At 47.0% G+C, this 27,872-nt stretch overlaps 1 protein-coding gene across 11 annotated transcripts in view; it reads left to right on the forward strand.

Moving 5' to 3' along the window:
• Positions 1–2,214: 2,214 nt before the first annotated feature.
• The window catches only part of MBNL3 (muscleblind like splicing regulator 3), a 94,653-nt gene continuing 68,995 nt past the window's right edge, over positions 2,215–27,872 (forward strand). For 2 of the 11 annotated variants that reach the window (XR_007206798.1, XM_048318970.1), the window contains exon 1: positions 3,394–3,668. The gene's annotated coding sequence lies outside the window, so the exon portion shown is untranslated. Of the gene's footprint in view, positions 2,320–2,534; positions 2,554–3,393; positions 3,669–26,594; positions 26,680–27,872 lie in introns of those variants that run through there. The other 9 variants (XM_048318972.1, XM_048318967.1, XM_048318969.1 and 6 more) reach the window with 9 other exon arrangements.

Here is a 27,872-nt window from a genome sequence, read left to right on the forward strand (position 1 = left end):
TGGACACACAAACAATCAGTAGCAAAGATCCAAGCAGAAGCCAAACCCTTAAGACACAATCTTGTGGTGCAAATTTGTGCTCATCCTTCTTTTTTCAGGAGCTAATCCTTTGTCCTTGCAGGAAGAGGAATTTTCCATAAATGTGGTATTTTTTTTACACCTCGTTGTGTGTTTAATGTTTAACAGTGGAATCATTATGGTTTTATTAGCAGCAAGTAACGCTTTGTCATCTTCAACTGACTTTGCAAACATTAACTAATTGATCTCAACTATATCAGTGGTGGTAACTAGGAAGGGAGGTGAAGTGGTCTGCTGGTGGTCACTGGGGAAGTGATTGTCAGAACAGGACACAGAAACCAGGGCTCACACTTTGCTGCTCAGACCACGAACACGACAGTTTTATTAGTGTTATTTCCATTAGTGCTGCTGTCAGGGAGGGCTACTCTGTGTGTAATAAACAACCCTCAGCTGCTTCTCTCTATGTCTGGTTGAATTCATACTTGACGAAGTGTCACCAACCCCCAAAAAATTCTCAGTTAAAAGAAAAAAAAAAAAAACTGACTGACTTTGTTTTCTTCAGTGAAGTGACCTAGTGGTTGCTGGTTGTTTTCCACTACCCTATTGCAAGCATAATTCAATTATCTATATTTGTGGGAATTAGATACTAAAGTCAGAAAGGAGCAGGGCTGCCTGCAGCCACAGTCTGAGAAGTTTTTAAGGACTGCATTGGCAGAGACTGACTTGAAGCATCCTGAAGCTGGCTGCCAGGAAGTTAGCTCCTGGTTTGCAGTATGCAGAACGTGCATGGTGGCTTCATGATTTACTCATCTGCTTCACATTGTGCCTACTCTCCCTCGCGACTGTCCTGGCGTATGCAATCTTCTGTTGCAAAACAGGAGTGAAAATGAGCACTGCAGTGTGGAAGAGCTATGCCACTACCCAGGTAAGGGTGGCCAAGCCTGGCAGGGACACAGCCCCTCTGGGGGGGGAGTGACAACAGCTTCGGCGACGGGAGGCTGTGGTGGTGACTTTGAGGACAAACGAAATGTGTTTGGGGGGAAGTGATGATTGCTTGGGGGCAGTGGGGATACAGCCCCTCAGTGAGGGGGTGCAATGATGGCTTTGGACATAAGGATGGGTGTGATCAGGGGAGGTGATGGTGACTTTGGGGACAGCAAGAACAGAGCAGCAAGGTGTAATAGTGGCCTTGGAAACAGCAGGGATACAGTGGGGACATGTAAGAGTGGCTTTAGGGACAGAGGGTACAGAGTAGGAAGGTATGATGATGACTTTGGGACAGCAGGGACAAAATGGGGGGATGTGATGGTGTCTTTGGGGACAGTGGGGACACAGCAGGGATATGTAATGGTGGTTTGGGGACAGTAGGGATTCAACCCCTCAGCAGGGGACTGTGATAGTGGCTTTGGGGACAGGGGGTACAGAGTAGGAAGGTATGATGGTGGCTTTGTGGACACTGGGAATACAGCCCCTTAGAAGGTGGATGTGATGGTGTTGGGGGACAATGGGGACACAACAAGAAGGTGTGATGGTAGCTTTGGGGACAGCAGGGACACAGTGGGGACACGTGATAGTGACTTTGGGAACAGCGTGGATACAGTGGGGGTGTGTGATAGTGGCTTTGGGGACAGAGGGGACACAGCAGGAATGTGTGACAGTGATTTGGGGACAGTTAGGGATGCAACCCCTCAGTGGGGGGATGTCACGGTGGTTTTGGAGACGGCGGGGACCCATCAAAGAGGTGTGATGGTGGCTTCAGGGATAGAGGGGACACGTCAGGGAGGTGCGATGGTGGTTTTGGGGATGGAGTGGACATGCCAGGGAGGTGTGATGACAGTTGGGGGTGGAGGGGACACGGCAGGGAGGTATGGCGATGGCTTGGGGATACTGGGGATGCAGCCCCTCAGCAGGTGGCGGTGGCTTTGGGGACAGGTGGGCTCGGTGCGGGGGCGCGGTAGCTCTATGTCCGGCAGCCAGGCAGAGGTGCGGGTGCCGGGGATGGCCGTGGTACAGCGGTGCCGGGAGGCGTCCGGGCATCCCGGTCCAGCGGCGGGAGCAGCGGCCCTGGGGCGCGTCCCGCTGGTCGCGGCGGGGCGGGGGTCGCGGGGCGGTTGCCATGGCAGCAGCCGGGCGGCGCGCGCGGCCGGCGGGGCGCGGCGCGGCGCGGCCCCGGAGCGTACCATGTGCGCCCGGCGGCGGGAGGCGGCGGCGGAGGGGCCACGACGGCGGCGGTTGCTGCTGCTGCCCTGCTGCTATAGCTCCGCCACGGCGGGCCCAGCGACCAGGAGCCGCTGCGTCAATGTAACGGCGGGGACGGGGGCGGAGGGGACGGGGAGGACGAGGGGGGCCGCTGAGTGGCATTTCCACGCCGCGCGTGGCCGCGGGGAGTGGGGGGTGGGGGGGCGGAGGACGGGCGGGAGGCGTTAAAATGGCGGCGCGCAGGCGGCCCCCGCGCTAAACCGGTCCCCGTGGCTCGCCCCGCGCCGCCGCGCGTGGCACGGAGCGGCCGCCGCTGCCTGCGAGCGCCGCTGCGGGGTAAGGCCGGGACGGCCGCGGGGCGCCCGGGGACGGGGGGCGCGCTCCGGGGAGGGAGCGCGGTGGCGGCTGGTTCCGGTCCCGATCCCGCAGGCGGCTGTCCCGGGAGCGCAGGCGGGCTGGCCGCGGGTGCTGGCGCGGCTCCGCATCGCTCCTTTGTCTGGCAGCGGCGGCGGCGGCGGGCCGGGCCCTGCTCCGCTCTGGCGGGCGGCTGCGGAGGGCGGCTGGCGCGGTTGGAGTGTGGCGGGGGCGGCGTTCCGTTCTTTAATAGGAAAAAAAAAAAACCATAAAGCCCATATCAGAACTAATTTTTGCAGCCGAAAGTGTCGCAGGCGCTGCCGTACCCCCGGACGCCTGGTAGCGTGGCAAACCTCTGCTCGGAGCAGCGGGAAGCGGAGCTTTACTTCTGGAAAAGCAGCCCAAACTCTCCGGAGGGCCCCGGCCGCTGCAGAGGCGAGAGAGGGGCCAGAGGGGAGGGGGGATTTTTTTTTTTTTTTTTTTTTTTTTTTTTTTTTTTTTTTTTTTTTTTTACTCTTATGAAGACATGCGCATTTGTTCATTCTTGCCACCGCACTCGAGTCTGCCTAGAAACAAAGAACACAGCCTGGCGAAGTTGATGCTGGCTCCCAAAGTGTCTGGAGCTTCCCCCCCCCTTTCTTTTGCTTCATTTACTTGTGCCATGGTTAAAAGCCTCGAGATGTTTCCTTCAATTATTCCCATGTGCCTGCTGATGGAAACATCCCCCCCCGCCTTCGCCCCCTTCGCTCCTACCAGGCCAGGTTACGCATTTTGGAAAGTGCAGCCATGATAGAGCAAGTTCTCTCTCCCATTTTGCCCCGGCCTCGCGGTGTGACAGCTCCCGGGAGGTGTGCCTTCCCACCGGGAGCCACCCCCTTGCTGAATCATCGCTGAGCCGTGGCAGGACAGCTCGTCCGCCCGGGCAGCGGAACATTCCCCGGCCGAGCATGAGGCGGTGGTGAAGCTGACGCGAGGCAGAGACCTGTTAACATTCGGCTCAGGCGCGGGCGAGCGGCTGCGGGGAGAACACCTTCCCGTTTCATGGCAGCGGGAGCCGCGGATGCAGTTTTGAGCTCAAAAGCAAGACGTGCTCTGCTGTAAGGAACATCCCTTGCCTTTGAGGTAGTGAAAGTCCGACTGCCTGGTCCTGCAACTTCTGCCTCTCTGAAAACTCCCCTCTTGCGCAGATAGGATCAGCACCTGGCTCGGGGAGCAACGTGCGAATTCGTGGTGTTGTGGCTCTTAACAATAGTCCTCTGTTGCGTTTGCGTGGAGAAGTGTATGAACAGTAGTGTGTCTGTGCTATTTGCCTAAAACTAGTTTATTTTGCACTGTTGGAAGTCATTGCCTTTGTTACTGCAAGGAAATAATGACTTAATCTTTTTGGGGCTTGGGGTACGATTGTGTCAGATGCTGAGGCGTTGCTAGGTGTCCCTGCCTCCATTCAAAGGTTGCCAAAAAGTAAGAGAGTGAGAGGTGGGATGAGCAATTTTCAGCTGGGGTGTATCAGGCAAGAGTAAATTGCAGCAGTTGTTGGACATGTAATATGATCCTGTAATTAGAGTGAGGTTATAGTCTATACCGTGTTGAAACTATCGAGTGTCTGAGTTGGAGCAGTCTGAATTAAACTAGTTATTCTGGGATTATGCAGAAGCAGAAGTAATGCAGTTAAAGTTTCCACAGAGCAGCTTCCATGGGGTTGCAGAGATGTTTTCCCCCTATGGGTCCTCCTTGTGGGTGTTTTGCTGTTAAGGTAGTATGTGGAGGCTGCAATGGTGCTGTTCTTCAAGTTGGAGAAATGCCTTACACGGCACAGTCCTGCTCCTTGGAGCTTAATTTACTAATGAATGTCCAAATCATGCATCTCGGTCCTGGGAGGGAAAAAAATCCTGAAGGGAGGAGTTGGGGGTTCAGCTTTGTGCAGAAGTGAAGTACTTAAAAAGGACTGTCATTTGGTCTTAAAACTTCCCTGCCCCCATTACTCTCCATACCCCAAGAAAGATGAGTGTTAGCAAGTCTGGTGGAGAGCTTGCAGGCTGCAGTCTTTTCAGTGCTCCTGCCAGTGGGGCAGGATCTTCCTGGGGCAGCTTCAAGTAGCTCTGGTTTGCTGTTGGATTGTACTGGTGTGGAGCTGCACAGGCAGACCTGGGAGGCTGTGGAGAGTTACAGTGTGTGGGCACCAGCTCTGCTCACGGGTGCTAATTTCCCTTGGGTGTGTGTGCTTATATATATAGACATGGTGCATATTTAAATGAAGTCATTTTAAAGTAGAGATGGCCCAGAAAAGTTTGAGAACTATTTTGGTGTTTTGAGTGTTTCTCTGAATACAATGGACTGTGCTGAAGCTTCTAGGTATTATGGGATGTACTTATAGCAGGAGAAGGAGCAGTCTGCTTTGGGCTCAGTTGGCCTTCCTAGGAGTGGCTGAGTTTTATGTATGCACCTGGTTCAGCCTGTTTACAGCTGTGTGGCTGCTGCAGAGCTGGTGCTGCCTTATGGGCCTTTAGTGGGATATGTTGGCAGGGGCCCAAAGCAGACCTGGTGGTCAGCAAGGAAATTAGCCCCATGGTGCTGTAAACTGTCCTGCTCAGTGTCCTGCAGCATCTGGCCAGGTCAGCAGAATTCAGGGTGCCGCATCCTTTCCACTGCTGTGAGGGAGTGAGGGACCCACATGGAGAAAGAGGGAGTGGATCTAGACCTGTCATTCCTCCCTCCCAGTGCTGCAGGAAAGTTACTGACACTAGGGATACTGGGAGTTGTCCCTCTGAGATGTTGAATCCACACAGAGGATTTTTTTAGTGGTTTTTGTGCCCAGTTCCACTTCACAAGCAATGGGGGCCTGCTCTGCCCTCTTATTCTCTGTTGGGGAATGGCTGGCATTCTTAGAATTGTTATTTGTAGAATTTTATAGACCTAGAAATTTTCTCCTGGGCTTGTCCCATCTTGGCAAGAGGAATATGTGGAGCTTAGAATTTTGCACTTATGACGCCATCAGACGTGAGGTTTTGAGGGGCTGTTCTGCACATTTAAGGGAATCTCAAAGTGCAACTTAAAAACCTGTGACTGCAGAGAGAGAGAGGCTGGCTTTCTTACTTTTTACAGCATAGCTTGCAAATCAATTTTGAAACTGGTGCTGTGGTAGAAGTGGTCCTGCTTCTGGCCTTTTTCTCCAGTCTCATCCATCCACGTGAATTAAGAATAATCTTGCAGAATAACAAGGAAAAAAAAAGATGCTAATTTGAGCCATCACTCTGCTTCTCCATGTGGCCACAGAAATGGTTGTGTTGGCACAATGACTTGGGGGGCCCAGGCAGGACAGGATGAGACTGGGCCACAGCATAACTGCATTGCTTTCTGGCAAATGGATCTTCCTAAAGGCACAAGTCAAACCATGGCTGTCCTAGTCACCAATGCCTGCAGCCTAGTCAGGAGCCTGCAAACAAATGAAGATTTTCTTTGTGGCTAATGCAGGCAGAGGTGAAGATGAGGAATCTACAGTCAGGATTTGGTGACTGATGCCCACAGTAGGACACCCCTTCTATGCTGGTGGTGGCCACTTGGCTTTGTCAGTGGAGTGAACCATTGCATGACTCAGATGTGTTGGGCAAGAGTATAGAGCATTCATAAGAGCAGGCTTTTTGGACCATGAACGTACTAGAAGTCACGTGTGGAAACTGAGTACTAGAAACACAAGGCTGCTCACTGAGAGGGAGGCTGAGCACTGAAAAGCTCAATTTGCTTGGATCTCAGTATCCAAAGGTAGTCATAGGAGTGATGGCTCTCTTGGTGTGATTTGAGAACAGTGCAAACATCCAACCAAAGAACTGCCACCTCAGACAGACATGGCATCCTGCATTTCCATTGCCCAGATCCAGCCTCCCAGCAGCCATCAGGAAAAATGTGATAAAAATCTATTCTCATTTTGTGATACTTTTGCAGAATGCTAGAAAACCTTGGTTGGGGAGCAACTGCAGGCTGGAAGCAGGGAAGAGAGAATGTCTTTATTGAACAGTGTGTGTTTGCTCTTAAAATCCCTTAAAAGCTCTGAAGCTCAAGCTTGCTTGATTTACTGTGTTTGCCGTATGTAATATTTCAGTGAGAAGTTTCAATTCAGTGTGGCTGAGTTGATGCAGGAGTGCCTTTTTAGGTGATAGGGGTCCACTTACCCATGTGTAATGTACTGGTTTGTTTTTTAGACTGTTTTTTTGGGGCGGGGCGGGGGGGAGAGTTGTGACTTCTTTTTAATTGGTGTAGTCCAGACCTCTGGGCAGTGCATGCATCCATCTCTAGGGCAATGCTCAGGTTCTAATTTTTCATATGATTTAAGCACAGACTTGTCTCTTTTGCTGAAACACAGTCTTTAAACTGGAGCATTTATAATAAAATATTTTGTCGTTCTCTGTTCACCTCTAATGCAACATTATAGGTACCCCAGACTTTCTATCTGTGTCTGCTGCTGAAATGGAATTCCTTATCATGCTAAGTATAGAAATTTCGTTTGTTTTCTCCAGATTCCCATGTGTACAAAATTACTGCCCCTGGCTAGATGATTTACCTGAATTTGTGCTTGTTATGCATTTGCAGTTGGGCACCTCTTGCCTGTTAAGCTATGCAGTGCATGTTGTTCTTTTAAAAGGTGTATATCCTCCTCTTTTTCCATGCCATCTTGCAGGAAGGATTGTCTACCCAGAGTGATATTATCGTCTCCCATTTTAAATGGTGTCAGCAGATACTTGTTTTTTCTCTTCTCCCATTCTGAAGCTCAGTACTCACCATGAGAATGAGTCCTGTTGTATTACTGACATGGAACAAATCTGTGTCTTGGCCTTCAAATTATATGGCCTTGCTGAGTGAAGGGGAGGGCCTTGGGAGCCCAAATAAAGGTGCCAGGATCTGTTTGCCTGGGGATTTTTTTGTAAAAGCACGTAGGCTGATAGCAAGCTGAAAAAGCGGTGGCCTTCTGAGCTGGATTTTTTATGTCTGAGGGCTTCTGAATGCATAAAATCAGAGAGAATGTGTCTGTGTAATCCGATCTGCTCTTGAAAGCCTTGTGGAGGGCTGCATGCTGCAGACATGAGCTGTGTCAATAAGAACTCTATTCACCCTCAGAAAACAGCCTCGTGATCCGGTTTGACTGGCAGGCTTCCTAAGGGAGAGCCTTTTTTTGAGAAAGAGCTCCGATTTTTTGGCGGTACTTCTGTCTGCCTTTTTGGATTCTCACTTATTGTTCTTTCCTTGGAGTGATAAACTTGGATATTTTTGCTGGAAGCTTGTTGGGGCAGAGGGAGGATTTCATGTAGCGCTGTAACCAGGAGTGTGGGGTGAGTTTCCTTCCTTGCAGTGCAGCCCCTCTGCCAAAGCCGTATTTATGAGCATGAAGGTAAGGGATTTAAAAGAATATGAGGTAGGACTAGAGGTCTCTGTGTGCAGGAGATTGTACCATACACTTGTGCTTGCTCAGGGTACTGTCTTGCAGAACAGTGGCACAAAACACCCATCCTTGTAAAAGTCTTGGATGTAACGCACAAAACGTGTGGTTGTGCATGCTTATGTGCTTTTTTTCCCCTTGGTTCTGCAGATGTCTGTGTTACCCAGAAGTGTTGCTGGGTGAAATTCTGCTTTTGGTAATGCTGCCATAAATCTGCTGTGAAGGCAGTGTTGTACTAATGGCTGTAATTTTCTGGTTGCTATTATTTATTAAAAAAAAAAAAAAATCATGCAAGGCAAAAATCTAATTCTGCTTTATGAAGTGTTCTACACCTGGCATGTAATCTTTTAAAATCTTGTAGGAAAAATCTGCTTGACCTGGTAAAATGATACTTACGAGATTTGCTGAAAGCAGAATTTTAGTCAAGAATACCAGGTTCTGAGCTGCTGTTAAGTGTGTAGCATTTGTGTAAATGGCATTTTCTGCTGCATTACATGTGTGATATTTGGTGTTTGCTCTGCTGAGGTCTTAAAGCCATTCTCTTTGGCACTGAGTTACTGGCTTTAACAAAAGAGATAACGGACTTTCAGTTTTGCATGTTTCATTTTTTTTCTTCCAAGTCCTTTGGTCTGTCACTTCTCTTAAATTTTCATGTCCTTCATCAAGTGATGATTTGAAAATTAGCTCATCTGTATGTCTTTCTGGGTTATTCTTGTAGCTGCAAATGAAAGCTTTAAAATATAATTAGAATGTAATATGCACAAACTCAAAAAAACCAAAACCAAACCCAACAAAAAATGAAATAATGCAAAGCTATTTAAGAGAAATGCAGTTATGTTTTGAGCCAATTGAGGCTTGACTAAATTTCTCAGAGTTCTCTGGTGATGATGTAGTAAAACCAAAATTAACTCCTGAAACATGCCTGTCCCGAGTCAGGCTGGTGAAAATGGAGAGAGCCACTAAGGGAAGCGTAGTCTTGTTGGGGAGCCTGTCCCTGTGCGGTTTGCAAATGGATCTAGCATTTGGGGTGATTCCTGCAGTTCCATTTCCCTGGCTCTTCCCAGCTGAATCCCCTTCAGTAAAGGCCTGATCTTGCCTACAACAGCTTTAATAACAAACTGTCTGTTTTAGGTGGGATTGGCCCCTGAGCGAACAGTGTGCAGACCTTGGTGGCCATGGACAGGGCAAGGGTGGGCAGGAAACGCTGGCTGCTGCTCCTCTTAGTGTGGGGAGGCTGCAGTTGGATGATTTATTTTTACTTCCTGTTCCAAATCTGTTTGGGTCAAAAGTAGAGGTGTTTTTCCATATTAAGATGTTTGGCTTCATTCTGCTAGGCAGCAATAAATTTCACACAGTGCACAATGCGTTTCTTATATTTCAGAGACACTTTATTGCTGCCTTTGACTTTTAATTTGGATGGTGAAACCTTTATTAGTGCTTTCTTTGTTGCACGACCTGCTTTTCAAGGAAAACAGAAAGCTTTTCTTTTTGTCCTCCTTTCCTTCTGTTTTGGGAAGAGCCTTTAAAATATATCACAGGTCTGTAGCTGAGCAGAGGGAGGGAGCTTGCAGGTCTGTCTGCCATGCCTGGCTCCTCAGCAGGCTCGCAGGGAGACAGGGACACCTCAGTCTGCTTCTCTGCTCCTGGAGTTAATTAGGATGCTGGGACTTAATTCATTAGTGCTTGTGTAGCGTTTGGTAATGTTCTGGTGGAAGGTTCTGGGACTGTGTGGTGGTTAGGTGTGGTTGTGCAATGCAGGGCTGTGATACTGGGAGGAGCCCGTGTGGGTTAATGGACCAGCTGTTAAAGTGGTCCTAAAGGCTGAAATGGTGAGCTGTCAAACATCCCCATGTCATTGATGGGAAATCCTGCCTGGTAAAGGACAAGCTCTGAGCCATGGCTGACTTCCAGGCTGCTGCTGGGAGTTGTTCTCCAGAGCACTGGGTTAGTCCACAGCATGCAAAATGTTACTGCAGGCCATAGGGTGCAAAACTGATGGAGAAGAGAAAATTGGGCTCTTTGGGCTCTTCCCTGTTTGGGCAGCAAAGGTGTTTGGGTTTCACTCCCCAAAATCTGGTCAAAACTCTTAATCAATGCTGGTCACTCTTCTTAAGTTGCTCAGTTGCAGGATCTTCTGTTCTGCAGCCAGCAAGTCAGGATGGATAAACCTTTTTATAAGCCATACCAGGTATCACTGGGCTCCTTTCAAGTATAGTGTGAACATTTTTATATAAGTAGTAATAAGCAGTGCTGGCCTGGGGGCTTGTATTGCATTTTCAGATACATTTCAGTGAAGTTATTTTTGAAGTACAAAAAAGAAACAGTAGCATGGAGCCCTCCACAGGGTTACAGGTGGTTTATCCTCCTTTCTTTTAAACCTCCAGATGGTGGAGTTGTATCCGACTGAGGAAGTTGGAGTGTAGAGGTGTTTTGTGAAGCCTCTATGCCCTTAGGCAGACTGCCCAGGTTTTGGCACTGGCATCTCCACCTTGCATTTGCACTTGACTCGTGGATCCACAAACACATGCCTCCATTCTGTGTACTCTGCTTGTTCCTCAGACCAAGTCCATCACTGATGAATTTGGCTTGACTGATTACTCAGTGAAGCACTTGGTGTGACAACTTCAGTGCCCTTCATTAAGCAGAGCCTTGGTAATGAGCTAACGTTGGCGGTGTCCCAAGTGCCCAGGCGTGGTCTGGCTAACGAAGCAGCACCTTTCCCGTGGTGCTTGAGGAAGCAGCATTTCAGGTCATGTAAATAAGGAAACCAGAGTGGGCTGCTCTCCTGCAGGATGAACAGCAAGCCGTTTCCCTCCTGCATCTCCACAGAGGTGACACCTCCCCTGCTGCCTCTGGGTACAACCAGTCTCTCCACCTTGCTCTGAAGTGCAGGCAGGTTGTTCCCACTCCTCCCCATGCCTGCACTGCGCACTCCCTTGGACCAGTCTGCCCAGGGCACCTCTCTTGGGTGGCTCTCACACGGGATTGACCACCTTCATCATGATTTTCAGGGTCTGCAAAGCAGTAGGTTGAGTAGTTGTGATCCATGTTTCTTCTAAGACTGTGGAGATGAATATGGCATGTAGGGTGGATTCTGTATGAGGTTTTATAGACCTTGCTGAAGGGAGAGACTTGCTGGGTTGAGGACTCTCCAGCTCTGTGACTGTGTTGTAATATGACTCATTCAGTAGCTGACACTCAGGTACCAAGGTTGGAATGAGGATGCTGCTGCCAAACGCCAAATTCCTTCTGTGCCCTGTGTTAGGTGGAAGGTTATCCTTCTGACAAGACCTTGAGATCTATTCATAAGGTACAGGGAAGCTTCTGGTGTGCTTAATAACAGATTTATTTATTTTCTGTACAGTGCTACCTGTGTTGTTTTTCTAGAGATACCTGGATTTCTAAATTCGGCCCACGTGTAGAGACTGTTGTAGATGCCCGTAGTTGGGTGGTGACACCATTTTGCATGCCAGCTTACATGATAAAGTTTTCCCCTAGGTCTTGGAACTTTTTATGGGGAACGTGTGTATTTGGGAGAATTGTGGAAACCTCTTGACAATGGGGCATTGCCAAGGCAGAGCCATTGGCTGCTTGAGCTCCCAGGCTGTGCCAAGTGCTCTTGGCTTCATGGGTGCCATGAGGAGCTAAGCCTCCTCTTTCATGCACTTCATATGGTTTTTGGCACTGAAAAATGTGTTCTCTTTCCTCACTGCTGCTGTCCTCTTCCTTCTCCTTTGTCAGTCTCATGAATGCTTGTCCTGGCTGAGGGAGAGGGCAGGAATGATGCCTGGGCCGATGCTGCCTGTGTTTGGGTCAGCTGGAAAAGGTGGTGAAAATGGAGCTGGAGGATGCCCAGTGCTGTAGGAGAGTGTCTGCATGGGTGAGGCTGAGTCAGTCACTGGTGGCCTTTTGCAAGGTGCTGGGGTTTTTTGGTTCAATAAAACACTCTAATAATTATGTACTAATTAGAAAAATGCTTAGAGCATCCATTGCATAAGGCTGTGAGCTAAGGCAGTTGCCTTTTAGCAGCAGTAATTCCCTTTTGTTTCAAAAAGGACTGGACAGTTGAGTTGGACTGATCCCATGCAGCGGCAATTCACCATACATTGTATTTCAGATAACTGCCCACTGATTCCAGTTTTGTGAGTATGTGGATGTGTTGGCTTGACTTCCCAATGTAGGGACCAGGAGAGCAAGTGGGGAATGCCACAGTCCAGCCAAGCATGCCAGATTTGGGACTGAGTGGCAGTGATTTGCCGGTTTTTTGACATGGAGTTCCCTCTCTCTCAGTAAAATGTAGATTCAAACACTTGTGAGATGTTTTTTTAGCACAATCATTCATGATGTTCAGCAGCAAACTTGACTGGTGTCTTGCTTGTCTGATGGCTTTCTTTTGAGCATCCTTAGATATTTCTCTGTCGTGATGACTGGGGAGAGGGATTTTACAACTGAACTGAAACTTAAATTTCAAAAGGAGTTTTTTCTCATGAAAATAAATCTGTGTTTGCCTTTGCTGCTGTTAACTGTTCTCTATCTTCAGTTTGCTGGTGCTGGCTGTAAAACCATTAAATTCCTAGTGGGGTAGTGCAGAGCAGTGTCTTCAGTTTGAATCTGAATGTTAGTGAGGAGCAACTCGAATTTAAAATCAAGTTTTGGTCACCAGCAACAGACACTTTTTTGTTGGTCCCGTGTGCCTGCGACACGTGCTAGTGCTGTGGCATGTTCTGCGCTGGCGAGTGTCAGCTCCTTCTCCCTGGCAAAGCCCAGGGCTGAAGACCACTTTTTCCATCTGTGGGAGTGACACTACTGCAGCACAAGTGAGACTTTCCCCTTGCCTGTTGATAGGCAAAGAACCCATTAGGATTGCAGAAACTTATTCACAGACTTAAGCAGCAATTGTAAGCATCCTATCTTCCTATTTTTTTAGGTTAAACTAACACTACAAATACTTTATTTTATAAGACTCCTAATGCAACAAAATTGTCAAGGGGGAGAAGTCCACTGTGGTGATTATTGTCCAAATATAATAACTTTGTGATAGGCAGACAGTGAGGCTGACTACAAATGGGAGTGATTCTGGGAGGAAGGTAAAAAACCTTAATATTCTGAATGATAGATGAATGAATTTAAATTCATTTAATGTCAGTAATCTTTGTATTATTAACCATAATCTGCTTCTGAGAAGCATACGGATGTGGCTTCTTTTTTTTTCCCAGCTCTCTGTAGAACTGCAGTAATAAGAACAGAGTGTTTCTCCTGACCTCTGCCTTTAGACTATGAGCTCCCAAGGGCACACATTTTTCTTCTGTATTTTTGGACAGCATTTGCAGGTAGTGAAAGCTGCTACAAATAAATAGCAAATCTGGGAGCATGTTACCATAGTCCCAGATCATTTAGCAAGGGACTAATCCTGCATGATGCTTACAGGAGAGTGAAACAAGGGCTGCAATCTACTATCCTTGCGTGGGTGGTTTTAGGATGGTCTTAAACCTGTGTTGCAAAAGAGATTCTCAGTAAGGTGATCTAAGGAGGAAACTGAAAGTGTGCAAGAGGGTTCAGGCTGCTGTAGTTTTGGATACACAACTTTCTGGATGGTTTACCAGAGGGGAGGTACAAATGCAATGGTATCAATGAATTTGATGTAGTATTGTTAGCTGGATTGTGGAGGTGAGGAGGCAAGACTAGCTTTAGGATTGTTGTTGGGAGCTTTCAATGTGGGAAGAGAATGCCGTGGCACATCCAGCATCTTTGGGTGGGAGGTTATCACGATCAACCTCATGTATTCCCCTCTTCTGAGGGAGAGAGCTGGTGCACACGAGTTTAGGTTTCTGTAGGAATGTGATGTTGCTCATCCTGGAGATCCAGACAACCAAAATGAGAGAATTAAAGCATGAGATCTGCTTGCTTTTGACCTGAATCCCCTAATCACAGCCCTGTGTAAGTGAAGGTCTTAGGCTGGGTTGAGTAGAGGGCATCTCCACCCAAGAAAATGTACATCTGCCCTCCACCTCCCAGAATTAGAGCTTACTCCTGATGAAATGCAGTTTTAAGAACCTTAAACGTTGCCTTAAACCAGATCTGCTGTTTGCGACATTGCTTCCCCTGTGGCAGGCACATAGTGAAGGCATGGTGAAGAGAGGTGTGTGCTACCTGAGCTCCGTGTCCTCAGGACACCTACCCTGGGTGCCAGGAAGTGTATCCTGGTGAGTCCATGCCTTCTGGACCTGGTCTTTCATTTGAGGGCTTGGATTAGAGCCTTAATTGTATGTAAGTGTGATGCTACTTACGGAAGTAACATTGAGGCAGTTCATGCAACAGGGTGGCCACTTTCACTGACCCTGTAATTTCCTTTTGACTGTGGCTGTTTTTCCTAGGGTATCCCACTAATGCCAAGACAGTGGTAACCCCATGCTTTTCAGCATGGTGTTCAGTTTATTCCGGGTTGTAAGACTGAAGCTAGTGATGTAAGACTTGCTGGGGTTTTTTTTTCAAGTAGGTAGCTAAACTGAAAAATCAATTTTTAAAAAAAGGAAGGAATTTACTCCATTTTGTGTGTTTTCAGCAAAGAAGAATAGAAAAAATTGTCAGCACATTTTTGGCATGGAGATGAAGGGAAGAGCATATTTTTATGGAAAGATGTGTAATTTGTTTATTTATTAAATGAGAGGTAGAGATGTTTCAGCTGAGGGTGGAGGAAAAAAGAAAAGGGAAAAACAAGGGAAGAAGTCTAATGTTCTTTGCCTTTTGTAAAGAAATGCTTCAGTTTTTCTTTTGAAGCAGTCTGGAAATTCAGGTTAGTCACTGTAAAGCTGAATAAATAATTTCTCTAAAAAGCACTGCCTAGGTTGCACGCATAGCAGGTAGAAAGACAGGTTAAAATATTTTATAAAAGGACTTTAAAGCATTTTTGGCTCAAATCTGTGGTACTGTAAACTGAGGGAGAACCTCTGATTTTTCTGTTACCTGAGAATCTGGCTTTTGGTTTTAATCTCTTTTTCTCTCCCTCCCCTCCTCCTCCTGTGATATGAAAGGTGTGTTTGTATAGAGGATTTCTTGCAGCATATATTCAAGGACTATTTCAGAGCTCAGAGAATTTGATCCAAAGGCTCCTCCTAGCCTTGATGGAGTTTTGCTTTTACACCTCCTGTGAACTAGGGGAGTATTGGTTTAGCACTGTGTCAGATACAGATAACTGGGGTTTTGAACATCCGCCACAAACACTTAACAGACCACTGTGCAAATGTTTTTGAGAGCTAGCAAAACCCTGTGTTGTTGCCTGAAGGTTGAATCCACAGCTAGCTGCCTTCTTGGAATAAGCAGATAACAAATTAGCTACTAATATCTTATTTGTGGTTTGATATTCCTACTGCTGCTACTGATGTGTGACTGGAGTCGAGGTTTTTGGGTCACAAGGTGGAGTGCAGGAGCTAGATCCTGCTCAGTGTTGACACCCTGTTTGTATGTATTTTTGGGCAAGATAGGACAAGCTGTTGTCCATCCATCTCTAGCCTGTGCCTCCTGCATACTGGCCTCATGGAGTGGGGACAGCAGGGACCAGGCCATGTGTGGCAATATAAAGAAGCCATAAGCCAGCTCGCTCTTTGTACCATTGCAGCAGGTCACTGAGCTGTGCTTGGTAAGGTGCTGTCAGAGGGTGATGTGGTATCTGGTTGAAGTCCTTCGTGTTCAACTGGTGTCCTGGCTTCTGTTTCTGACAGAGGATGAGTAAGTGTTCAAGGCCAGGTTGGATGGGGCTTTGAGCAACCTGTTTTAGTGGAAGGTATTCCTGCCCATGACAGAGGCATTGGAAATAAATTATTTTTAAGGTTAGTTTCATCCCCAACTCTTTTATTGTCACCTTTAGATGAAGCTGGATATACCAGACTTGGCTATGGTTTCAGTGTGAGGCCAGAGCTGCTTCTGAGAAAACTCTGGGGACTGTTGATTTAAGGTTCATGTCCTTTTGGGTGAGCTCTAGGGTAAGGATTCAGCTTTCAGAAAGTACTGTGTGTTTTGTTTGCTTTTTGGCTTTTGAACACGTGTGGTTTTTAAGAACAATCAGTTCTGAGGGAGCCTCCTGTCAATAATTGTTGGTATTTGTGTAGGATGATCAAAAGAGTCTCAGCAGGCTGAAGGGGAGACTGAGCATAGATAGGCCCACATTGGAGTCCTGTGTGTTCGCTGTGCCCTTAAGGTATAGGATTAAGCTTGCAGAAAAGGAACGAGGTCAGGTCTAGACCAAGAAGTAGACTCTGGAATCCAGCCAAGAGTGTAAGTAAGGTTTTTTCTGTAACAGCATCCTAGATGTGGCAGTTGTGTTGACTTAGCTGAAATGAGGCTGACATCTGTAGGTCAGGCCTGATTAAAAGAGAAGGAGGGTGGAGAATAGCTCTGCAGAGTAAAGAGGATTTAAAGATAACAGTGGGGGGAGATGCATGACCCTGACTTGCAGAATTTGGGTTGGTCTTGGGAATCTTGCTGTGCCTGGGAGCAGGGGCCTCCTGGTCCCCTGAGTTCTCTGTGAGCCCCAGGACACTGTGGCTGCTGCTCCAGTTCATGGATGTCTTCTGACTGATCCCTTCCCCCTGAGTCTGACTTTTTGGATAGAAGTCTGACTTAAGCTTTCCTCTTCTGCTGTTCAAGGGAAGCCTCCCACACAAACCTTTGGCTTGGTGTAAAACCCTACTGTGATGACAACACCCACCCCTCACTTTGTTGTGTTGGAGGGTTTAAGTGTCTGGGTCTCCTGCTTGGTGCAGATGAAAGGTGCCGTATTGCTGTGCTGTGCTGTATGCTGGAGCATTATGTGCTGGAAGCTGCTTCAGAAAATGTTTCTGTGCTCCTTTTGACCTCCATTGTGGCTTCCTGCCCAAATTCAGTTGTGCTGGTGGCTGAGGCTGTTGGAGGCTGTTTCTTTTTTGAGAGAGAAGGAAAGAGGAGGGTGATGGCACTTCAGAAGCAGTAACCCCATACTTTGGTAGAACAGCATATTGTGCCCAAAACTGTGCTTTCATGATCATTAGCTGCTGCTTACACATTGAGTATGTTGCTCTCGGAAGTGCTCTGACACCAGGGATGGGTGAGGTGACACTGCCAACAGTAGTATGAAGGAACATGCCACCTCCAGGGTCAGGAATGTAATTTATATGTACTTCTTGCTTGGAGACCTTCAGGAACTGGTCTGCTGTTCTGATTTTTTTCCACAATGATTCCTTTCAGCCTTTCAGAAAAAATGGCTTGTTTGATTAGATGAACACTTCTGTGGTATAAATCAGAAAGGAACAGGGTGCTTAGCTTCTTCCTGAAGCAGGAGTTTTAGTTTCCAAATGAAAAACTTTCTTAGTGTGATAAAAATAGAGAATTACTTTATGGGGTAAGTACTTGCTTCCCTCCTGGCTCTGCTGGGCAGCCTTCAGCCGGGAGGAAGTGGGGAAATTACCCTCAGCTCCCTTGGACCACAACCAGTCCTAGTGGTTTTCCAGTGAAGTAACTAGAGTTACACCAGACCTGTGCTTTAGCTCTTCAAATTTAAGGGATAAATGAATCCATATGAAAATTGAATTTTAAATCCTGCCAGGTGTGGTGTCCCTCCCTGTAGGACCTGCAACCTGTGTGGCACTGCATCATGAGGCGCAGGCCATGTTGAATGGTGAGATTAATCACATTGGGGTGCTCGGTCCAGCTAAGCAGCACATATAGCTGTAGTCACCACTCACATCAGTCATTTAATAACTTTTATATTTAGAGAAATAACTGCATATGCAGTAGTGCCCTTGCTTAGAATTCTGGGCGTCTCTGTAAGGAGATGGGCAATTATTTGGTGATTTTGTAGAAAATAAATTATCTTGGCCTTTATTCTGGTCCCTAAATTCATTTTCAACTGTGACAAGAGCCAGGATTTAAGCCTGGGTCTCCCAAAGTAAGATGCAGTTAATTAGCCCACTCCATCATGTAGCCTTCTCTGTTAACAAAGGCAGTATGCTCAGCCAGACAGCTCTTGCTCACAAGTGATGCTCACCTTTTGTATGGCAGAGTGTGCGTGCTCAGAGCCCGGGGTCCTTGTTTGCATCCCTTTTCAGCAGTGCTTCTTAACCCCTCTGTGCCGCCCCATTGTAGTGCTGCCTGTCTCCAGTTGCGAGACTGCTGGCACCAGGATGTGTTTAGGTTTGAATGATGGTTTGTGTTACTGGCAATGACTGTGGAATTTTACCAAGGCCAGAGACTGCTGCAGGGTAAAGGAGAAGAGGGTTTCTACCCCGAGGAGCTTGTAGCCTTCAGGGTGATGTGACATTAGTGTTGTTAACTGTAAATTGTGAACAGGGTTCAAGCAATGTTGGGGAGCAAAGTGAGACAGTTAAAACAGCTTGATTTCTGAACTGGAAGAAGGATGTGTGAGCTATTTTCTGGGGTCCTGGCTTGCTGTTCCCACCAGACCAGATCTCACTGGCTGGAAGCTTGTTTGCATCAGACACTGATAAGCAGGAGCTCAGCACTGAATGCTGCTGCGGTGGATCAGGTGTGGGGAAATAAACCAGCAAGAAAGATGAGTTGCTGGGGGACTCTGCTGCACTGCTCCTGGCAGATCAGGGGATGTGTTAGACATTTTTGTTTGCCATCTCCCCACTGATTTGGGTTCAGAGGCTGGGGTGAGGCAGGGTGCTTCCTGAGCAGGGCAGGCTGTTGTAAAGTTTTCCTAACTGGCCACTGACCTCAGGGAGATGACTTAATTCTGTTCTTCTGCAAAGGAGTTGCTTGGGTTAAATGTCAAGAACTTTGAGTTTTGCAGTATCATGATATTGTATAGTTTCAAAATACTATTTTTTTCCTTGTGTGAATATATAATAAATAGTCAAATAAATTTGACTGTTGTACCTGCAATGTTACAGGATTTAGCAAACTGGGGAGAGGGACAGTCCTTATTCTAGGTATAACTATTGGCTGTAGTCTGTAAGAATGTGTCTGCAGTTTAAAAAACATAGGGCCTTATTTTCAGATTCTGTCATCTAATTAAACCCAGGCTCTTCAGTACTTGGCTGCTTCCTGAAGACTGCACTCACTGATATTGTAATCCAGAGCCTGTGTATGCATGTAGTGCCATGTGGTTGAATGCAATCCTTGCACAAATAATCATCTGTATGTAGATACTAGAACGTGAACAGTGATGTCTGTGTGAGTGGATAGCAGGTCACAACCCCCTGAAAATAGAAGCATATTGATGTTGTTAGCAAAAGCTGTGGAGCATGTTTTCCTTGAAAATTGTTATTCAATGTTGTCCTTGCTGTCTTTTGAATTAAACATACTGTAAGAGTTGGTTTGCTGGAACTTCGACTGTCTGGAGCACTGGATATTGGGTAGTCATTATTAACAGCCAGAGAAGGTAGCATGACCTACTGAACAGACAGCAAGATGCATAGACGCTAGCAGCAGGGAAATCTAAGACAACGCATGGAAAAATATGTACAAGTTAAAACTTGCGCAGCCAGCCCTTATGCAGCAAATAAAACAAGGTCTTACTGACCTTGGCAGCTGTACATGGCAGTCTTTGCATAAGAATGACTTGTGCTTAATATGCTAGAGAAATTATTCAGGGACAAATACTGCTGTTTTCTGCGGTAGTGGGGACAATGTCGTCTTCCATCTCCAGTCGCAACACAAATGCATTGCAGATGGGGTACAAGGAGGACCCGACCCTCTTCAAGCACAGACAGTTCTGCTTCCCATGGCCTAGAAAAGGAGATCTGATACTGTCGTCCTGGCAAAGCTGGATCCAGTGCTGTATAGCAGCCACCTTTGAGACTGGCAGTGGCTGGATAGAAAAGCAGCATGATGAGTGTCTTCCGTGATTAGTCTGTGCAGTTTGTGTCTGCTAATAAGAGATCTGCTAGACTTGGAGATCAGAGGGGCACTTTGCTCTTCCTGTTGTGCTTTGTGGAGGCAAACAGGGGGACTAGACCTGCAGGCTGGTTAAATGCCAGGAGATACCAAGCCGGTCGGGCATTTCCTGTGGCCCAGTGCTTGCTTGCAGTTCTTGGACAGACTCAGCTCTCACCCACTGTTTGGAGTGAGCAGGAATTGCAAGGTGGCAGTGGGACAGATGGATGGTGAGCTGGCTGGAGTCTCTGCTGCCTATGTCCTGGGGCCAGGCCAGTCCCCGTGCCACCACCATGGCCAGGTCTGCGCCTGTGCATCTTGACCGGTGGTGTTGCTTACTAAACCTTGCTACTTACTACTGCTATTTCTCATGGGTTTTTTCCTTCCTCTTCTACTGGATAGATCAGCCCCATAAATGTCCATGTTCAAGAGCAAAGCTATCTTGAGTGTTTGGCAGAGCAGGGTCTCCAAGGTCTCTCTATCAGGAGAGAGCCAGAGACGGTGTTTGTTGATATTGATCATGGGAAATGAAATTAATGCGGGTATAAAGTGTTAAATGTTAAATTAAAATGTGAGATTTAGAGGCAGTCAATAGATCAATTCTGAGGCTGGGATGAAATGCTCAGACTTTCAAACAATAATCAGATTTCCGATAAAATCTCACTGTGTGTAATTAAAGGGGTTGAAATACTAAATCAGATATTAAGGGAGTGGTATTTAGATGATGTTGAAAGAACAAAGATCCAGACAAAAAGAGCCCTCCTGTCTGCAGGCAGAGCTCAGGCTGGGCAGAAATAGCGTGGAGCTCAGGGGATGTGCTGATCTAGCAATTAAAACTGCGAAGAGAAGAGGATGATGGGAAAACTGCATAAATCTACATTGCTGAACATCTGCCTGGATGGAGATGAGACCATTTGGACCTCATAGCTCCCTTGTAGTCTGATAACACTTCTTAGACCTTGGTCCATCCACATGCACAGATGTCTACGTTTGATGTGGTCTTGGTGAGCCTTCCAGAGGAGCAAGGACAACATGTTAAAACCACCCCCTGCAGGAAGTACAGCCATACAAAACATTTCCCATGAGTTCAAAATACTACTTACTAACTGCCACTACATTTCAGTGGTATTCCAGCTAGTCAGTAAGAGCGAAGGCATGCAGTTGATATTTTGTTAAGAGTAACAATTTAAGGAGAGGGGCAAAGTTAGGCTCAGTGCTACTGACAGAGGGATATATGGGTGTGTCCTAGGCACATGGCATTTCCAGGACATTTCTTTGAAATTTATATTTTACTCTATAATCCATAAAAAAATAAGCAGAAAAGAGTCCAGAGTAGCCAACTCGCTAGTTTAACTGTCCTATGAGTAATGATACCAAACAAGTTCTGCTATAGGAGCAGCATCAGGCTTTGCTCCTCCAGTCAGCTTAATTTTCTGATGCTGCGAGCTGTGCAGGAGACTGCAGGAAATATCCATTCTCTGAATATGTATCTTTGCTTTCATCCTTAAAGGGATAATTCAGAATATGGAACAGTCATAGTATTTACTGTGAGCACTGCACCTGTCAAGGTAACATTACTATGGGATGGAAGGTACCTACCTCTGCTAGGTAAAATGGATATACTGGCTCATGAGCTCTGGGCACTTACTTGCTAACCTTGTCCTGTACCTGTGATGTGATTAGCCGTGAAGATGTAGCTGTAAGGCTCTCCAGAGCCTTGAAAGATGCATGTTTTAAGAGTATGTTCTCATTTTGTTTTATAATCCTGGTGCAGCCTCTGCTGTGTAGTTCCAGAGGTTGAGATGTTGATTAGGTCCATGGACGTGATGTAAGCCCACCCAGCTGGTCATCAGTGCCTTGGAAACGATTCGTAGTTGTTGTTGCTTAACTGCAAAGCCCTGCCTTAGCCATGGGTTGAGCCAGGCACCTGCAGAGCAGAGGGTGAAGAGCAGATAGGGTGGTCTCAGCAGTGAAGAACTCTTTTGAGCTTTTAAATAAAGGTCTCTAAAATTTCCACCGTGGTGTGGCTGGGCTGAGGTAACCTGATCTTTGGAAAAGTGCCTTTGTGCTGTAGTTTACAGAAGGGCTTCTTGATTAACAAAGCCTGAATCCAGGTTAGTTAAACTGTAGCCATTGTATTCAAGGCCACTGTTAATTTTTCTAATTGCAAGCTTTCTCCCAAGTCTGGGGTTGGAAATGAGACTTGTCTGTTTCCAGCTCCCAGAAAGGGTTGGAAATTGTGTCAATTCATCCTGCAATTACTGTCCCTCCCACTCTGCCACTTCCCTTTATCTAAGAGAAAAATAAGCTTTGTAAACCACTGTACATAGATTTTAAGTTCATTGCTGATACTAGAAGTCCCAAAAAGCATGTGTCTCTGGGAAGAGACTGATGCTCAGTCTGCAGCATATCTTAAGATCAGACAGGGGAAGGGCAGGGACATAAGGGCATTACTGTGGCTGGGGACTTACAGGAGGTCTTTCCCCTCATAGTGGAGCTCTGGAAGTCCTTGCCAAAAGGTGTTGTGGGCACATGAAGCTTTCAAAAGTGTTGCAGAGACTGGGCAAGCACTAAGCAAGGAGTTGGATGGGGAATAGTGAGCAGGCAAACCGTGGCATGCTTAGGGAGTCCTCAGAGTTAGAAGGAGTGGGAGGCTGGAGCACCAGGGTGGGAGATTGTGCATGTCTGCTGTGCTGTTACTCCTGGGTATCTATGGAGGCTGCTGGATTGTTTTCACCAGCTGTAGCCCAGCTGGAAGGAGGGTCATTCTTCCACACTCCTGCTGCTCCTGCCTTCTTTGCCCATACCTGCCTGTATACAGGAGCAGAGGAAGGATCTACAAACAGCACACCACTCTGAAACATGATGTTTGAGAGTTTGTGTGCTGGAGGGGAAGTCCAGCCTCTCATGACTCCCTGTCAAGGAGCATTTTCTTGCCCTCCCTGAACCATTCCTGTGGTTCTGGTTCCAGTCTGCTGGGTTGTTTCCACCTACATACTCAGCACAAGTCGGAAACCTGCAGCACTTGACAGCACAGGAAGGGTGAAAGAGTGCTTTATGCCTGGTCCTGCACACTTTCCCTCTCAAGAGTCTTCCCTTACTCCTTTCCTAGAGATAATATTGGGAGGCAGAACAGAGATGCTAGTCTCTGGTCTTCTCAGATGCCTCAGTGTTCCCTAAATGATACTCCCCTGGGTTAATGCTGTCCTTGCACATTTTTAAGGTGAAACTCCTTGTAGTCTCATTCCTAGCAGGCAGAGCTGGCTGCTCCTGCACTTGAGCTCTGGTGATCCTGGCAGAGCAGTGTCTGCATGGTGTATGTGGCAAGTCCCAGTTCCGTCTGCATGGAACAGCTTGTTCTCTGCTGTCTGTTAACCCTTGGAAAGACACTTCCTCTTGTGCTCCTTTGTTCTGCACTGGCTGTGCTCAGCAGGGTCAGCTCTGCACTTGGGGTTTGGGGGCAGAGCCTGCAAAGGAGCTAACTGCTGAGTGATGATGGCTTTCCCCAGCTGAAGGTCTGCTCCCATGAGCTATTTAAGCCTCTATTTCTTGTATCTCTGTGCCAATCAGATTAGCTGATGCCAGAAAATAGACCACGGCCTGCTTGCTCTTGAATGCACCCTTTTTCCTCCTTACCTGTTTATCCCAGTCAAGCCCCTTTCCGCTCTGCCTCTGTTCTTTAATTTAGCTTTATTCCTTCCTTTTCACAGCCTTACTCTGGCCCATCTCCTCTGCTTGAGGTGGCCTCTCTGGGTTTTGACATCCAGCCTTAACAACAGTCAATCCTGTTTCCTGTCATAGTCATGACTGCCCCCTTTGCAGAGCCATGTGCCCCTCTGCACTTCTGCATTGAGCTTTTCTTGCTCTTGATTCCCTCCATGTTTACCCTGTTGTAACTTGGATTCCCTTTAAATTGCAGTAGAGAGATCCACAGATCAGTGGAGCTGCTCAAGGGACTCATCTTCCCAGGAAAGAAAGGGGAAGAGGTTGGGGAGGGGAGTATGCCTGAGAACTGCCTCTCAGTCATTCCCCAGGGCTGTTGCCACCCCACTGTCTGTGCACCCCCAGGCATCACTCTGCTCTTCTCCTAGCTGGACCCCTCTACTCATTCACTGATTTTGGCAAGGGATCCTTTGTTGCAAAAAAAAAAAAAGAAGCTCTAAACCCCCTCAGGCTCACAGGACCAAGCATTCCAGCCTGGCCCTCTGTACCAAAACAGGCCCAGCCCCTGCTTCTTGTGAGGTCCCACCTTTATCCTTCTTCTAAAAATAAAATGCAATGACATTCCTTCCTTGTTACTCTGTTCTCTTATTCTGACCTCATTAGACTTTCCCAATAGAAAATTTCATTGAACTCCTCTGTTAGTGGTGGAAACAAACAAGACCATTGGACTTCCTCTGGAAAAAATGCATCTATATAACGGAATTGCAGGGAGCCAAATTTCCACTGCTGAGTTGGTGCTGTACGCATATGTTCCCTCGTATGGATTTAGTAAACAAAGTTAAACAAAGTTAAAACAATTTATCCTTTATATCTGATCTTCTTCCCTTGTTGGAAAAAGATTGCTTCTGTAGCATTATAAGGAGCAAAGTACTGTTAGCTGGGGTTGCAAGAACAGCTGTTTTTTTCCAGACCCCCTGAGCTAAATATATTTTGAGGCTTATGTATGTGCATGTACATAGGAATGATAGCCAGGTGATGGATTGCTAAGCCACATCATAAATTCAGTTTGTTGGACACCTCTGAGTACCTCCTCTGCACTCTGTCCTTAATCATTCTCCTTCAAACATCCTTCTAATGTTCTTAACAGCAGCCAATTAAAACAAAGACTTCACTTGCCGTCTATCCCCTCTTCCCTCTGCCATCACCCAAGCTCCTTCTCTTGGGTGGGGGGACAGAAGTGCATTAATGGATAGTGTTCAGAGTGTGAGCTCAAGGTTTAACAGAATATATCCCTACTTAGGGGTTTTTTGCCGCCTTCTTTAAAATTCAGCTTGGACAGACACCCAACTGCACAGGGGTGGGTGCTTGTGTGTTTGCATGTGGCTGGGATCTGCGGACTGGTGGCAGGAAGGATGAGGCACATGGTAGGCACTGTTCATTTGTACATCTGCCCGCCTTCTTGGGTTCCTGTTTTTGATTCAGAGGTTTCATGCTGATTCAGATGCTTTCTGAAGAAAAGCATGCACACAGGCCTTAAGGGGGAAATTGAAAATAATTCAGGTCACTAAGACTTCCACAGGGGAGAGAAGTTACACGTTGTGGTGTTACGGATGCAGGAGGGTAATGAGATAATTGAAGATCTGAGGATTTCAGTTGGTGTCAATGACTCGGGCATCTCAGGGAAAACAGAGGATATTCACTCCCTGAAAAGTTGATTTCGTCCACCTGGCTGTGAGATGAAGAGTAATGAATAACAGATTTTGGGGTGCATGGAAGGCGGGAGATGCCAACACACTAACTCTGAATGGCTTGGGAAGTGCTTCAAGGGTAACTTTGACTTCCTCTTGCCTTTTTTAGGGCTTAGCTGTGTTGGCTTCTCTCTGCATGCACCCCTAAACCCTGTTTCCCACAGGGGCACTGGACAGAGAGTTGAGTGGGTGGTGCTTGGTGCCAAAGTACGCTGCCAAAACTAGCCCTTACACCTTCAGGTGCCTTTTGGTTTGGCTGCTCCCCTGTAAGTACTACAGCAGTGCCTCCCTTGGATGCTGGGAGGGTGGTTGCTGCTGCACAAGCAGGATTGGAACTGTTGGACATGCCTTTCATCCTGTTGTAGCCTGCTGGATTAATGGGGCAGATCTCTGTGCATGTGCATGACTTCTACTCTCCCTCCTGTATCCTGCTTCATACTGTAATGGCTGTGGGGTCTGAAATGTATCTGTTCATCTGGTGCTTGTGCAGCCTTTACTGCAGCAGTTTCTTAATGCCTGATTGCAGTTCCTGCATTTTATCTGCCAGACATCACTGAGAGATGGGAAAGTAACAACCCCAGTTTGCAGAGGGATTAAGTGACTTGTCACTTGTGGCACCTGTGGCTGCAACAGCATTTGAGCCCCTGTTTCCAGGGTCCCAGTCTGACAGGACTAGAGCATCTTTCCTGTCAAAATGATGACTACCTGTGCAATGATAATGCCTTTGGGGTTTGGGACTAGGTTGCTCTGGATTTTCACTGGCATACGGAATTGGAAAATATGCTCTCAGTTGTCACTACATTTGGTTTTCCCGCTTTCCTACATGTTCTAACTTCTTTATTTTAATTCTGAAAGAAAAATATTCTAAATACATTGGATGCTTTTGTTACCAGCCTTTCTGTCATTGAGTATTTGATTTGCAACCTGAGGATACTGTTACAGGTCTGAGCTGAGAAATAAGTCAAGATTTTACTTTTCCTAAGTCCTGCATTGTTTGACAAATGTATTTTGAGTACCTTTGTGCACTGTATGCCCTTCCATGTAGCCCATAAATGATAGGTGTTTTCCTCATTGTGCATGAGTCCTCATTTTTAACACATCGTGTAACTCAGATGGACTCGAATGTAGGAACATAAAGACTTTGGAGGCCTGCCCTGTGCGAAGGGGAAAATTAGTCTGGCCCAGAGCAGTGGCTTTGTGATGACTGCATTGTGTGCTGGTGTGCTGTGTTTGTACCAAACTGCTTTGCTGCCAAGTTACTTATGGCTTATCCAAGCTCTCAGTACAAAGAATGTTAAAAGAAAAATTTTTTGTTTTCTCTGAATTCTTCCAGCTAAGAAAGAACTCAAACTACAGTCCAAATGCTGTCTTCTCTTTCTGCAGGCCTCTGGCGACCAGGTAGGGCAGTTAACACTGGAGTGCCTTCAGCTGTTGTGTGTGTGTAGGAGCATGTATGTGCTTATAGAAGATATAATATGGGACTTGCAGCGAAAGTGCCTTTTTGTTGGAGAAAAACCTGTCTCTTTGAGCAGAAGGCTCTGTGATTGAGAAGTCTGGAGTGGGAATTTTCCAGGCACAAATGTGTGTGCTTGGGCAAAGGCACCTATGAAGCACTGGACCTGGGCTGGTCTCCTCTGTGTATAGAACATATCTGATACCTCCTGAAAGTCCCAGGCTGCCTTGCAGCACAGTGAATGGCTGAGCTGGGCTCCTGTTTCTGTATTTCTTGTGCCTGGCTTGAGGGTTAGGATCATGCTTGGAGCTTAGGAGATACCCGTACGGTTATTCCTGACAGGAATCCCAGGAAGGGCAGTTGGGTAAAAGCATTCCCTCCCCTCAGCTGTCCCAAACACATGCGGACACTTATCTGATTGGCAAGGACCTTGGGGGTTTATCGAACACTGAGTAGGATAATCAGATAGATTGTGGGATACATCTGCTTGATCCTATTTCTTATGATTACGTGGTGGGGAACAAGCCTTAATGAGCCTTGGCCTTTCCTGTCTCCTCTGTAAATTTGTTTGACTCAATTGAACTCTCTTTGTGTGAGACAGTTCTCTTTGTGCTTGGATATGGAAGCATCCACCTCTGAAGCTGGCTGTGCTTTGAGACTGGGTTTGGATTAGCTGACCTCCAGAGATCCCTGCCAACAATTTTTTTTTTCCCCTTTTCTTTTGTGTTTGCAGCTGGTGTAATTGTGGTCCTAACCCCTCCCAAGAGGTGCTGGCACTGGAGAGGATTTTAGATTTGTTTCACAGCAAGTGCAGTAGCTGCTTCTGCACTGCAGAGGAAATGCTCCTTTTGGGTCAGCCACCTTGCTGTAAGGCAGCTCCCTGGCCCTCGGCATTGGGAAGTTGCCTCATGTAGGAGGCCAGAAGGGATTTGGGAGGAAGGTCCTCCCAAAATAGAAGGGAGCATCTTTCTCCATGTGTCTCTTACTGGTGATGGCCTCAGTCAAGCAAACTCCCACTTGGCTGCCTGATCAGCAGAGCATCCCCCAGATCCCACAGGGGTGGGATGGCAGTGGGTCACTATCATACCTAGTAGAGAACTGGAGTAGGAACGGGGTCTTGACCTCTAACTGATTCCAA

Source organism: Corvus hawaiiensis, chromosome 14, assembly GCF_020740725.1.
Source record: "Corvus hawaiiensis isolate bCorHaw1 chromosome 14, bCorHaw1.pri.cur, whole genome shotgun sequence".
In the NCBI taxonomy this organism is placed as follows: Eukaryota; Metazoa; Chordata; class Aves; order Passeriformes; family Corvidae; genus Corvus; species Corvus hawaiiensis.